Source organism: Sinocyclocheilus anshuiensis, unplaced genomic scaffold (assembly GCF_001515605.1).
Source record: "Sinocyclocheilus anshuiensis isolate Anshui unplaced genomic scaffold, SAMN03320099.WGS_v1.1 scaffold710, whole genome shotgun sequence".
In the NCBI taxonomy this organism is placed as follows: domain Eukaryota; kingdom Metazoa; phylum Chordata; class Actinopteri; order Cypriniformes; family Cyprinidae; genus Sinocyclocheilus; species Sinocyclocheilus anshuiensis.
The window spans coordinates 1409293-1422973 of record NW_015544201.1 but is presented as its reverse complement, the minus strand read 5'-3'; the positions used below and the strand labels follow the sequence as shown (position 1 = coordinate 1422973).

The 13681-nt window shown below is 36.5% G+C and overlaps 1 pseudogene; it reads right to left on the bottom strand.

Annotated features, from left to right (window-relative positions):
* LOC107696813 (cadherin-4-like) overlaps positions 1 to 13681 on the bottom strand; it is a 261385-nt pseudogene that overhangs the window by 229527 nt on the left and 18177 nt on the right.

Here is a 13681-nt window from a genome sequence, read left to right as displayed (position 1 = left end):
GGTATTAATGTGGAGGAGATGATCAGTTCACGTGCGCCTCGCGCTGCCGCGTCTGTTGAACTGAGGCGCTACAGCGCGATCTATCACTCCACATTAAACAGCGCCAAAACGGCATTTATTGTTTGAATATTGCAATACAATGGACATAATTTGAAATCTGAGACTTTGTTTCATATTAAAAGTACCAAAGCACAATGCTTATTGCGATTTATTGGATGGGAAGTGCCCTTCAGTGTTCCGTCCATTAACTGAAAACAGGCTAGACTAATCGATTCTTGGGATTTAAGAATTGATATCGTTCCGAAAAAAATGAGAATCGATTAATATCGAGATATCGATATTTTTTACCCAGCCCTAAAAATAAGTAAAAGTACCAAAACTAAAACTGAAATACAAATTAATCTAAATAAAAATACTTAAAAACGAATAAAAATGATGAAACTAAAGCACATAACAAAATTAATAAAACCTAAACTAAAATTAATATGAAATCTAACAACATAAAAATAAAAGCTATATAAATTACATATTCATAAATATTATAGCAATATATAAATATTACTGAAATTACATTGTATATGGCTTCAGATGCACACAAATTTTGACTTTTTTTCTTTTAAATTTTTATACTATTGTAATGTGCTTTTTAGTCATTTTGGACTTTGAGGGCCAATTTTACAAAATGTAAAAGAGCAGCCAAGTCTTTAAAAAGTCGCCTAAAGAAAGTCAAACAGGTTTAAAATGACATGAGGGCGAGTAAATAATGACAGTATTTTCATTTCTGGATAAACTACAGTATCTCTTTTAACAGAACATCATATACATGACAATATCACCTACAATGATACAAGGTTTCATAAAGATTAGGAAAATGGAGCCGAGTGAGATACCAAAAGACTAATCCTCTCTTCCAAACACCAAAGTTTCCTCTCTTCTCTCTCTATCCCTCTCTCTATCCCTCTCTCTTCCAACTCCTTAATGAGTCAACAGATTGACAGCTGGATTACTGGGCCAGTTTGTAATCCTTTAATTTCTCCATTTAAGATAATCACTCACTGAATGGAGGGATGCTTCCACTTCCTGTGGCCCTTGTCAATCAATTCAAAATGCTGCAAACACCGAATGTAACCCCAAAGAACCAATCAAATGACAAACTGTCAGGCTTGAGAAGAGTCTGCGTGCCCGTGTTTGTGTATGTGATTCAAATTCAAGACGTCAGCCAAATATTCTCAGCAACACCTTTTCTGTTTGTCCATGTGTATTTATGTCTCCTTGTGAGTCCTGCATTTATATAAGCAAACAGACTAAATGCATGTCCGACAGTCCATGACCACAGCCCTCTCAACAGAATCTCTTTAAGACAGCCTGAGGACTTGAAGTGAAGCTGTCTGCAAGCCTCAAAAAAAGGAAGAGAGAGAGAGAGAGAGAGAGGCGCACAGATAAGGATAAACTAAGGCTGCATCTTATGAATACAATTAGCATTCCTCACCTCTTTTTTCACATGCTCCCTTCTTCATCACCCCAGGCCCTTCTGCGATCTCCAACAACGGGAAAAAGCGCTACACCTAACCTCTTTCCTATTACCTTCTTCGACTCGGTTTAGATTGGTGCCAAACCTTGAGACTCTCTGGGCTGAATCATGTTCGCTTTCCCGGTGGCGTGTTAGTACTTGCTCCTTAAAATAAACCCACCATGTCAAAGGATGAAGTAATTAAAACAGAACCTAAGGGCATGATGAGGAAATAAAGACACCGCTAGGTCAGAGTCATGAAACTCGTAATGGCCCACTGAGAACACACATACATATGTATATTTAGAAAAAGTGAGAGAGTTTGTTTAGTTCCACATTCATGATGTGTAAAAACATGTATTTTGTTATACATATATACCATAAGATAAATACTCTTAAACTATCAGTACACCCAAACAAATGGAAAATTATGTTGAAAAGTAAAATAAAATGAAAAATAATTTTAGTTGACTTAAATCTGAAATAAAATATAAATATTACATGAAAAACTAAAAATTAAGTTAAATTAACTAAAAATTAAGTTAAATGAACGAACTGAGATCAAATAAAATAAGGTTAAGATGACTTACTAAATTACTAAACTGAAATAAAAAGTGAAATACTAATATTAAAAAACTACTAAATACTACTAAAACACCTACAATTATTGAAATTAAAATAATAAATATGATACAGTAATAGTATATAAATAATGCTAAAATATCACTGAATATGGCTTCAGATGCACACAAGTTTCATGGACTGTTTTTGTGGACATTGATAGCACTTTTTATTTTAAGAAAAAGAGCAGCCAGTTTCACTCTATTTTACTCTGTGGAACAAAAGAAGAGATATTTTGAGGAATGTGTGGGTCATTTTTCCCCACACAATAATGAATGGGAACTGGAACACAAAAGCACCATAAAAACAGTCCATAAGACTTGACCATTGCCCTAGATGTCCTTGCCCTAGATGTTCCTAAGAGAAGCACCAATGCCAATTTGAAAAGGAATCGTTCTTTTGAGTTAAATGTGTTCAATGAATCTGAAGGAATGAGTCTGAAAATTTGATCACAAGTAAACTATGTCCTTGTATTTTGTTCTAGCCATTCTTTGATAGTCTGATCACATAGAAATGTTTTATAGATAAAAGTTGTGCTTTTGGATTGTCGTGTCCTTGCGTATGTGTCATATTTTTCACCCTGATATACAAACCCGATTCCAAAAAAGTTGGGACACTGTACAAATTGTGAATAAAAACAGAATGCAATGATGTGGAAGTTTCAAATTTCAATATTTTATTCAGAATACAACATAGATGACATATCAAATGTTTAAACTGAGAAAATGTATCATTTTAAGGGAAAAATAAGTTGATTTTAAATTTCATGGCATCAACACATCTCAAAAAAGTTGGGACAAGGCCATGTTTACCACTGTGTGGCATCCCCTCTTCTTTTTATAACAGTCTGCAAACGTCTGGGGACTGAGGAGACAAGTTGCTCAAGTTTAGGAATAGGAATGTTGTCCCATTCTTGTCTAATACAGGCTTCTAGTTGCTCAACTGTCTTAGGTCTTCTGTGTCGCATCTTCCTCTTTATGATGCGCCAAATGATATTTGGCATGACATTTCAAAATGTCTCACTTTCAACATTTGATATGTTATCTATATTCTATTGTGAATAAAATATAAGTTTATGAGATTTGTAAATTATTCCATTCCTTTTTTACTCACAATTTGTACAGTGTCCCAACTTTTTTGGAATCGGGTTTGTATAATGAAATGAAATTTCTATTAAAAAAAGAACTATTCACGTTAACATTCTTAATAATGAATGAATCAACATAATTATTCTTTCAATAGCAGTGTGATCAAGGCCTTCCATCAGAATCACAGCCCTCATCTGCCACATTGGTCTCAGGTTAACAACCTCAAGCACCAAAGCACCTGACTATGTTAGATCAGAATGTAACTCTAAGTGACGGGGCCAGTGCAAAAGTAGAAATGCCTTGCTGGCTAATAGTACACATGCAGCCAGCAGTGAAAAGTCTGCTTTTAAGATGAAAATCCAATCTGATTTATATTCAAATAGACAGTGAACCATGGTGTCATAAGAAAACTTAATAAAGAACTGTTAGGTGCGTGGTAGAAATAGAGCATGAGAGAGGGATGGGAAGGAAATCAAGATTTCTCCCTTTAATATTGACTGATATATTGTACTCACTATGTACAGTGTGGAAAACTAGATGGAAATGTGATGGAAAAATAAATCAGGCATGAAACAAATCAAGTCTGTATGTATGGTACACTCCTGAATGCTTGGTCCACTTGAGCTGAGTAGCAGACCTTGCTGGTTTCTGTTCAATAACAGCAGATAATGCAAGAAATATCATCCTAGAGAACAGCATAAATCATGTTATCTTCAGCGATATAAAATGTAAGCATCATTGAGCAATACAAAACAAATAGAAAATTTTTGTTTCAATTGCTTGATAGCGCTGTTTATTATGAAATCAAAAGCTGTAAGTTTGTAAGCTGCTATTTCACAATACATGACCATAAGATGGAAACAGCACGATGAAATTGAAAACTGTGCTTTCTGCTTTATAATATTATATATCATTTTCATGTATATATTTATTATTTTTTTAACAACAACAATAATCATTTATACTTTTTAGCAGTAATTTTATTTTTATCTGCTGTTTAGACTGATTTTAATATAGCTCATCCAATCAGAATTCAATTGAAACTTTCCGTTTTATAAAAAAAAACTCTTAACCTTGTTGTGTTTGTGACTGCAAAGCTCCACACAGGACTCAAGCAGTACCATAATGAGCTTTTGTGAATGTCTGTATCCATGAGAGGTTCCACAGCACAGTGTAAGTATGGAGAGCAATGTGTTTGCTAGATAATGAGGTAAACTTCAAGACATGACTGGAAAGCAGAGAGAGAGCCAGGGAGTCCATGCGACAAGCATCTCCATCTCACAGGTGGAGTCCTAGTTCTGGTTTTATTGTAAAACTGCATTAAGATGTCTGTGCGATTGGATTTAATGAATGTCCTTGTGGGAGAGGCATATTTTTTAAAGCGAAAGGACATCTGAAGTGGGGACTTACTATATTTTATTGATGATAAAATGTGGTGTATGCGGAGAATATCTAAGAAATCCAAGCAGGCACTATATTTTGTGGCACTGCAAATGTCACAAATCTGCCAGAGAAGTCAAATGACTCTGACTATGCATAAGCACTAGTAATTAAGATGATTAATGGCCGCCTCTGAACTAACAGCAAAGGCGACTGACTTCCGTTTCCTACCAGCACTGTTTCGGATATTAAAGGGTTATGCACTGAAGTTCATCGCTCATGTTCTCTTGAACAGATTCTGACAGCATCCTTTCAGACCACCATTTAGGGGTAAGTGCAACTCAAATCAGATTGTTCTTTTGTGTGCAAGAGTGTACCTGTCCTCCCCCCATCTCCATCTCTCTGTCTTTAGCTTCAAAGTTACTGATCCTGCTCTTAGGCCAAGATGATGGTTTACACTACAATGTGCAATCAGTGGAATACCCGTTTTCATGGTTTATCTCTCCCAGGTGGGGTCCTGCTCTGAAAAAGGCCAGTGCTCAAATGCTCCATTCGTCTTCATGGACAATATACTCTCATATAAATGGTTTGTATGTAGTATACGAATCCTTATTTTTTCTTCTTCTAAATCTATACTGATCTGATCGCATGAACATTACTGTTCAAATGTTTGGGGTCAGTAAGGTTTTTTTTAATACTTGTATTTGGAAAGGATGCATTGACTATAAAGATATTTATAATGTTAATAAAGAATTCTGTAATTGTAAATAAATGCTGTTTTCCCTGAACTTTCTATTTATCAAAGAATGCTTAAAAATATCAGTTTACACAAAACAGTTATTTTAAATTGTAATAATATTTCACAACATTACTGTTTAACTGTATTTTTGATATATTAAAAAATGCATCCTTGGTGAGCATAAGAGACTTCTTTAAAAAACATTTAAAAATCTTACCAACCCCAAACTTTTGAACTGTAGTAACATCCAAAAAGGGTCAAAGGGTCTAAGACCACTGAAAAAACAAATATATATTTCAAAATAATTTCTAATCGATTTTGTTTTGTTAAGTAAAATAAATATCAGCTAAACATTGCTGTAAAGTTACAAAAAAGACAAAAAAAAACAAACAAACATAGACATTGTCACGATGCACACACACGAGGAACGAGGAGACGCTGGAGAATACGTTTAACAGGACTTTATTACCACCAAGGAACCAAGGGAGACGAACACAGGAAGACGTTCACACGAAGACGTTCACAGGAAGGCGTACACAGGAAGACGTACAACAGCGGACAGAGAACTTGGGACTGGGAACACATTTTATACACACACAGGAGGAGGGGATGACGAGACACACCTGGGAGCAATGAAACATCATGGGGAACACCTGGGACAAATTAAACATGGGAAAGGAACACCTGGGGAGCAAGACACAGACAAAACATGGAACAGAGTCTGACACATATATTGTAGATAAAGTATGAAGATTGTACAATATACAAAATATGCATATATACTCTAAGTATACATATAACTTGCATATACAGATACATTTACATTTCTGTATTTCTTAATATTTGGCTTGGTTTTATTTATTTTTTTGCTATTGCTTTATTGACAACTCTGACCCTTTACAATAAGGCCCTAATTAGTTAACGTTAGTTAATGCACTGACTAACTATAATAAAAATACAACTGTTAGTTCATGTTAGCTCATGTTGGCTAACAGTTCGTTCATGTTAGTTAAATAATAAATACATATAGAGCTGTTCATGTTAGCTCGTGTCCATTAAATAATATATACAGATACAACTTTTGATTTAAATAATGTATTAGTAAATGCTGAATTTAACATTAACTAAGATAAATAAATGAAACATTTACAAAACATTTTCACTGTAAGTTCATCTTAATTAATGTAGTTAACTAATGTTAACAAATGGAACCTAATTGTAAAGTGTTACCATGACAGCAGCACTTGGGCTTCATGAATTCCACTGGTTCATGACTTTTGCACACAGAATCAATGTCACAAACATGCACAAACCTCACACATTCTTATTTTTAAAGACTGTATGTAACACTCCTTCGTTCCTTTAAATCTCATATTTTCAGTGTGGTCTCAAACACTTAGACCCCACCGTACATGTCAAGCAAGATGGGCCCTTTATGCATGAGTTTATACGACTATAAACGGTTGCATAAACGCCTGAAGACATGACATAACACAATAAAACCTCATAAAATATCATTTTCTGCTGAGCTAGACTGCCTACCGCAATAACGAGCCATGCTAAATGATCGCATCATCAGTCAACGTTACACGCGATTCAAAACTTCCCATTTAGAATCTGGAATCCAATCATGTAAAACACAAATGCTTACCATACCTATTTACCGTGGCCATGCGGGTGCCTTTCATATGCTCCTGGGGCCAGCTGAATACGTGACAACCCTGGCATTTATAATTTGTCAGCATTAATGATGAATCTTTTCACATGCTGAGTGAAGATGAATCACGTCTAGTGAGGCAGAGCGCCTGAAGGGACTCACGCTGTCTGTTTTTACTGTGTAAAGTTATTAGAAATGTTGGATGGTTGAATTATAACCACTCCAGTCGACTTCATTCGAGGGCCGTGTCTTTAATAGGCTCGTTATCCATAGAAGCACAATAAAAGTGATCATGAGGATTAGAGGATAATAGGTATAAATGCACTGCTGTTGTCATAATATCCAAACTTTGCTATAATTAAAAAGCCCAGCGCGAACAAACACCATTGTAAATGAATAGAAAATAAACACAATTAAACGGAATCAGCCAATTGCATCGCAAGCAGCTGTGAGACCAGCGGACAGCTGGCAGACACCCCGACTGCTCTGACCATGAAAGAGTAGTCGTAGCTGATTCTGTTTGGATAGCCAGGCTTTATAAAGACCAATGCTAAGCAGTACCTAGAGAACTGAGTTGTCCAGTGCACCACAGCCATATTAAACAGTTATGGAAGCAACTCAAGCGGAACTTTCTACTCTCGATTCCTCAGCCGAGTTCAACTCTTAGACCACTCCTGAGAATTCCCATTTCAGCATTAGCATTCTCGAGGTGTCAGGCCAATGTTTACAGTCTTAGCTAAATTGACGCTGGATTTTCTTGACTTGATGCTCGCTGGCCCTACCGAGCACTCCAGCTCACCCATTACTCTCCCCTTTGACGGTTCTGGGTTACACAAGGCTGTTATCATTAATGTCCCTGTGAGGCGACCCCACTCCCCGATTACTATGGTTCCTCCGAACACATCACCCTTCCCCCAGGCCGGTGACTGTACATTAATCACTCTCTATAAGGGCTCATACTGCAGCCTGACGATATACACCCAAGTGCCAAGTTGTGCTGGGGTAAGCATGTTTTTAAAATGAAGAGTGCACTATTGGATATTGAAGGAATGGTTGCCGCCTGAACGCTGGTGGATATTGTGGGCACAGGCTTGAGAGCCGATCCCAGCAAAATGCTCATATCTAAATCCGCGAGTAAACAAAATGATTGACTCATGCGCAAGCACTTGGACACGCACGCCAACACTCCACCGACTTGCTGTGTAACAAGCACATCTGTCATGTCAATGACTGACAATGTTCCCTCAACACCTCCACAGGCTGGAATCAAAACAAACAGATCTTAGACGTATAGTATACGAGGAACATTTCTAAAAGTATTGAGAATAAAATATAAATTATAAAAACAGATCGTGCAATTACTGCGAAGATTCGATTTTGTGTTTCCGCCTCAGCGCAAAAGTTGCAGCCAGAATGAGAACAACAAATAAATCTCCCTCTACACAACCACGTTCATGTGAATAAAACCATTGATTAGTCTGATAACAGTTATACTCAATCAAAGTTTGAATGCAGTGGGGAAAAAAAACTGGTAATTGATCGAATCAATGTGCCATTTTCTTGTATGATTTGTTTCTGCAAGTCCAATTTTCCCCCGACATCCTTTCTCTTACCGTAACAGCAAAACAAATTCCATAGATAAAGCATATCCCCGCATAACATGTGCATACACACACACACACACACGTACATTGGCAATGAAAAGTGACAGAATAAAGGGATGGCTGAAATCTTGCTGAAAAGAAGTGGGAAAGAACAGAGGAACTGTATTAGACGCAGGACAGAGGGGGAGTGGGGAAAAAAAGCAAAAGCTTAAAGCTCAAAGCGGCAAAAACACCCAGCGGGAGCCGAACAGAAGATTTAAATGAGACTTCTGTAGCCAGCCGGGCCACTGAACTATCCATTAAATTCAGATTATGGGTTTCTTTCCATTTTTTATTTATTTATGTTTTTAATCACCCAGCCAAGGTTTGTCTGATAGTCAAACTAAAGCTGAATAATATGCGTATTGATTGTGATCAGTAGGAGACATGGGCTTTGTGCATTTTATTAATGCAGACATGTGCCAACTGTAGCTCTCAACGATTAGGAACGCGTATACATTACAACACCCACCTAGATGAAAGCGTCGTTTTTGGCATAGCATGGATGCATTTCTTTAAATGCATCACCTGACGTTTTGCCGACCTTGAAAATTGCATTTGAAAAGCATTGTGTTTTTTAAACATGTTCTAATTGCATTACTGGTCCTGTGTGTACTATCAACATTCAGCACGCTGGCATATCTGCATCTCCGCTCTTCCTTTCTAAACCATTTATTTGTGCTTGTTATTCCGCACTGTGCTTATTTTGAAGCCGGATGAAACTGGTTTTAGATCACTGTTATCACCTTTTGAGGAATCATACAACTAATCTAAAATTACTGCATAGGTACTGAAGGATATTCAACAAGATCTCCTGATTATTTGGGAATTATTGTCTATAATTATGCAATAATAAAGCTAGAATTATTTTTTACATATTACATTTAGCCAACACACAGAAAGAGGGAGAGAAAGTGATGCACAAGTATTTACATTCACACCCACAGACCTGTTGCTAAAGCTCCACTGAGATTAACACACATACATTTAAACCTGCGCCGAATCGCGCAATGCACTGCAAGCTCTTACCTTTGTGAATGTTCAGGCCTTGCAGCACACCCCTTGGGACAAATACGGTGTAGAAACTCTGGGAGAAACCTGGTCTGCATGGAGCGTTTCCGTGACTCCCCTGAGAAAGACAGACATTATTGGCTATGAAGACACAGGAGAGAGGAAGTGGTTAGGCAAACTGATTTGTGACCACAGGGTTGTGGTTCTTATTCAAGGTTATCGAAACCGATATAAATACCTTCAGGAGGCAAACTCAAGACAAACTGTTCTATAGACAAGTTTAAGCCTTTTTTTTTTGTCTAATGTACCCTCCACTTTGCCTTTAGAAAGGCTCAAGCAACCTAATCAACAGTAAACCAGAAATGTGTTTCTTTAAACTGGATACAATTTAGCTTTTATTATTTATATTATTAAAACTTCACTTTTAATAAATTGGATCATAATCACTTTTAGTCAGTCAATAAAAGTAACTGAAAATAAAATAAAAGTGGGAATAATACAATAAATGGTAGAAAACATTCTGTTATGAATATCATCCATGCAAATGTACAAAACTAGCACATTTTTTTTGGTTTTGGTTTAAACCAAAAATGTGTTCCTTTTTAATGGATATAATTTATCTTCAACAGTAATAATATTAGTAAGTCAGTTTTCATAAATTATATAATAATCACTATAGTCGGTCAATATCAGTAATTAATATCAGTAACATCAATAAAATCAAATAAAATAAATTTAAGTAAAATAAAATTAAATATGAAAAAAAACAATTAACAATTGTTATCAATATAATCCATGCAAATGTACAAAACTAGCATATTACATTTTTTGGTTTTCTTTAATTCCTTAAAAAATATATAAATAAAACTTTGGATTAATCATTGAGATTAATTGTTTTAATTAAACAATTAATTGTTCTAACAATTGTTGTTAGGGGTTGTAGTTCTAACAAAGCAATATCTCAATCTCTTCAAGCACCCCCTGTAACCTGCTTAAATACCCTCTGGAGTGTGCACATACCCCTCGTTGCATATTACTGCTATAGTCCTGTACAGTGTTTGAATATTCAATGCCTCCATGAAAATAAACACATTCATAATCAAAAACGGCAAATCTCTTAATTCGCATTCAGAGGTCTGCATTCCCTAATGGTGGTTTTAAAGAAATTTACACGAGTGAAAACATCAAGAGCTTTTCTAAATTTTAACAAGAGCTAAACGAGCCTGTTTGATGATTAAAACAAACCGAGGGAGAAAATGGGGATGCGATTGAAGACAGGAAGTGCAGAGTAAAGAAGCTTGTGCTGGAGTTCTGCCATGTAAATCAGTAGAGAAACTGTGCCCATTACAGTGGCATCTATTTTAGGATAGTGACCTAGTGTGTGTGTGTGTGTGTGTGTGTGTGTGAGAGAGAGAGAGAGAGAGAGAGAAAGAGAGAGTGTATGTGTATGCATCAATGGATAGTGCTCACCACTGAGATTTAGCATAATTAGAAGGTGGGTCATATTCAAGTTATCCCGGTCTCAGTATGGTGGGCTTTTCTAAAACAATTCAGGGTTCAAGCTCAGGCCTCGGCTGTGTCTAAACCGAACGAGAAGTTGCCTTTAGGGGTCTCTCTCTCGCTCTCCCTATATTTTTCCATTCTGAAACAGACAACTATGAACCTGAAAAATCAAGACAACAAAGAGCCGACGCACTAAGCTCTTTCATATATCCACGGAGGAAAAGTCTGTGTCAAAGCTTCCCTACAGATCACATTAGTCAACGGGCTGTGAGATGGGTACTTTCTAAAGCAGCGCTGCCTCTGCCCACCATGTGAATACAGCTCTATAGCTACATTTCACCCCCAGCTGGATACAGATTTTATTCTGAATGAGTCATCAAAGAGAATGTCAATATCTGCCACATTCAACAGCAGTGTGTGTCTTATATCCACAACTTATATTTACTCAACACCCAGCATCTTCTAGATTTCGTTTAATGTTATACGTGCGTTTTTCTTCTTCCACTAAATTAATGTTTCCTATTTCCTAACCATAAGTAATCACTAACCAAGTTCTCTAGTATCCTACAAGTTAAACCATTCCTGATGTTCCTATTGAATGAATCTTCTATAATGAATCTTCAATAACATGAATATTAATATGAATACAAATCATTTGCATATTCCTCCAGTAAGGACAGAGCAGCACTATTACTCGCAGACACACCACAGGCATCGCCGCATCCTCTGCAATGTGTGCTAAAAGTGCAGCTGCAAGCCACTGCAGCTACCTGATAGACGACCAGTGTTCAGCACAAACTGATTTGCTTGTTTGAATGTTATTTAAAATAACAAAAATCGACTGTTACAGAAGTGCTACGAAAGCAATTCTGGATTTCCAAACAGACAAAGTAAACGCTCGATGCACCACTATTCTTCTAGTAAGTGAGGACATAAATCGCACAAATACAAGCGCACTGTTCCATACGGTCAGTCTACGGGTGTTTAAATTCAAGTACTATTACTTACAGAATGTTTGTAGATAAAACATTTAGTCTTACCAAAGAGGTGCCCACAACTAAGGCACACGCCACAAGAATCGCGCAGTCGGTTTTCATATTGGCCACCAGCAGAGGAGGCAGATGTTTGTTATTCACAAACGTGGAGATAATTCCTGCGAGACGTGCTGTCGGTTGCAGCGTTCCGCTGAGCGATGCGAGAGAATATCGCCCCGGTCGGTCTCGCACCCTACTGCAGGTGGACAGGCGCTGTTCAGCTCAGCACCACGGCTCCGCTGGCGGCGTCACAACCGTTACAACTCCTCCTACCGCAGTGTACTACTTAAAGACACACACGGAGACGCACTACAGCACGCCTGACAGTTAAACAGGCACGTATTGTGTACATTCTGCTAATCTGCTTTAGATTAAAATAGCCTGCCGCTGCAGTCAGGTGGCGAATTTTGGAGGAGGGGTTTTATAGGGGGGTCTGACCACCTTATTTAAGGTTTGGGGGGTCTTAAAGACGTGTAGCTATTCTTTGTTGCGTATAATTTAGATATTTTAGCAGCAAAAGTTAGGTTACAAGCTTTCGCTAACTATTAGTTAGTTCGCCTGAGGAGTAACCATAGCAACAGTTCGCTGCTCTAGCGCTTTGCGTGAGGAAAACTCGGACAATTCATCTAGAAACAATAAATTAATAAAATAAACACTAATTATTTATCACTTTATTATAGATCTAAACAACGCAATTATACCACAAAATGTTGGTGATTTGTTAAATTTGTTTTTAAAACATTTTAAATACTACAAAAAAAATTCTAAAGAGTATTTGTTAAAAGTGATCAAAAGTTATTGAATTGTGGAATCTGGCTTATGCCATAGTATGATAATTAATAAATACATCCACCATTACGATGTCAGGCAATCAAAACGTCTTCAGAATGTTTGGGCAATCAATTATTAAACTAACATGTGACACTAGCAACAACTTTTCTTGTTTGGAAATTTACCATGGTAACAATTACTAGAAATAAATATGATAATTAGCTATGTTGGGTGTAATGCATTAAGAAGTAATAATTGCTGTAATTTAATTACTTTTTCCTTGAAAAAGTAAAGTATGGGATTACTCTCAATTTTTCTGTAATTGAATTAGTTACCTCTGATGTAACTGCATACTGTATAGAACAATTCTGTACTAAACGATTGTGAATTTAACATCAAAATTTGACATCTAATGTTAAAATGTATGTTTTTAATGTTACTTTTTCCCTTTAAATAATGTATGCAATTTTATATTATTTATTTAAAATAATTAAAAGAGCAGTTTCAGTTCAACTGGTTGCGGTTGATATCATATTTAGAAAGTATTAGTAATAAGTAATGTACACAACAAATGAATATTAAAGGGGTCATATGATGCGATTTCAATTTTTCCTTTTTCTTTGGAGTGTTACAAGCTCTTGGTGCATAAAGAAGATCTGTAAAGTTGCAAAGACTAAAGTCTCAAATCCAAAGAGATATTCTTTATAAAAGTTAAGAGTCAGCC